The sequence below is a fragment of the Galeopterus variegatus genome, unplaced genomic scaffold (assembly GCF_000696425.1).
Source record: "Galeopterus variegatus unplaced genomic scaffold, G_variegatus-3.0.2 Scaffold8236, whole genome shotgun sequence".
NCBI classification, from domain to species: domain Eukaryota; kingdom Metazoa; phylum Chordata; class Mammalia; order Dermoptera; family Cynocephalidae; genus Galeopterus; species Galeopterus variegatus.
The window spans coordinates 40,724-42,764 of record NW_007734347.1 but is presented as its reverse complement, the minus strand read 5'-3'; positions in this window follow the sequence as shown (position 1 = coordinate 42,764).

The following is a 2,041-nucleotide window of genomic DNA, read 5'->3' as shown; positions in this document are numbered from 1 at the left end:
CGTGGCCTTGGTGTTATCAGCACCGCACTCTACCGAGTGAGCCACGGGCCGGCCTTAACTAAAATTTAATATGTATTTTTTTTTCTTTTTGTTGGGGGCCAGTACAGGGATCTAAACCCTTGACCTTGGTGTTATAACACAGCACTCTAACCAACTAAGCTAACCAGCCAGCCCAATATAAAATAATTTTGAAAAAGGTTGTAATAATAGTTTGGAAGCTAAGAAGTCTTAAAAGATAAGAATAAGAATTGCCTAATAGAGTTAATTCTGTAGTGACAATATTAGCAAGACTGGTCAAGACAAAAACAGAGGAAAGACTTGTTACAAATATCAGGAATAAACAATGGGATATGGTTACAAATTCTACAGATATTTAAAAAAGGTCTGTGAAATATTTTAAATCACTTTATGCCAATGAATTTGACACTTCAGATGAAATGAAAAAAAATTCCTTGAAAATATGACTTGGGCCGGCCCGTGGCTCACTCGGGAGAGTGTGGTGCTGATAACACCAAGGCCACAGGTTCGGATCCCACATAGGGATGGCTGGTTCGCTCACTGGCTGAGCATGGTGCTGACAACACCAAGTCAAGGGTTAAGATCCCCTTACCGGTCATCTTTAAAAAAAAAAAATATATATATGACTTACTAAAACTAACACAAGACAAAGAAAATCTAAGCAGCTGTATATCAATGAAAGAAATTGAATTTTTAGTTAAAAATATTCCAAAAAGAAAATCCCAGACCCAGATGGCTTATTGGTGCATACTGTGAAATATTTAAAAAAGATATAAAACTAATGCCACATATATTTTTTCAGAAAATAAAGGAAAGACCACTTCAAAATTCCTTTTATGAGTCCACCAAAACCAGGGAAGCAAAGTACAAGGAAAGAAAATGACAGACCCACGTTCCTATGAAAGTAGTTGAAAAAAATCCCTAACAAAATAGTAGCAACCAGCCAGCCACCAAAAAAAAAAAAAGAAATTACCAAATTTATGTATGATATACTAAAAAGGTAATATGTCACAACTCTGAGATTTATACCATAAAAGAAAGATTGGATAAGATACAAAATCAATGCAATAATTTATATTAGCAGATTAGGAGTTAAATGATTATTGTAAATGTGGAAAATTCTGTGTGAAAATTCAACTTATNGCTCCCGCGGCGGGTTTGGATCCTATATGGGGATGACCGGTGTGCTCATGGTGCTCGCTGGCTGAGCACAGTGCGGCCAGTCTCAAAAAGGACAAAAAAAAAAAAAAAGAAAAGTACAAATAAAATTATATTTATTTATAGATGAGATGCTTGTGTAAATAGAAATCCTAAAGGATCTTTAAAAAAGACAATTTGACTTAGCATTATAAAATCAGTTTATTCCATATTCTAGCAGAACACAATTGCAACCTGAAATTTCAGAAAAAAAATTATAATCATATCCAAAACTATAAACTAATTAGGAATAAATTTAACAAAAGGTGTGCAAAACCACTACAGTGAAATCTTTGAAACATTGTTGAGAGAAATTAAAGAAAAAATAAATTAATGAAAAGATATATACCAAGTTTATATATTGGAAAAACTCTATTTTTATTTTTTTATTTTATTTATTTATTTATTTATTTTTCCTTTTTTGTCTTTTTTACTGACCGGTAACNCAGATTAGGAGTTAAATGATTATTGTAAATGTGGAAAATTCTGTGTGAAAATTCAACTTATTCATTATTAAAAAGAAAAACTCACTGAAGTAGAAATTAAAAGTAACTTCTCTAAACTGATAAAGAGAATCTATAAAAAAATTTATAACTAAAATTGTACTAATAAGTGAAATATTGAGTACTTTCCCAGTAAGATTGGAATTTGAATGAAGATGCTACTTTTGTTCAGCGTTTTAGTGGATTTCCTAGCTAGTAAAGTTAGTCAAGACAAAGAAATTAAAGGTAAACAAATTAGAAAAGTACAAATAAGGGCCGAGCCCGTGGCGCACTTGGGAGAGTGCAGCACTGGGAGCGCAGCAGCGCTCCCGCGGCGGGGTTGG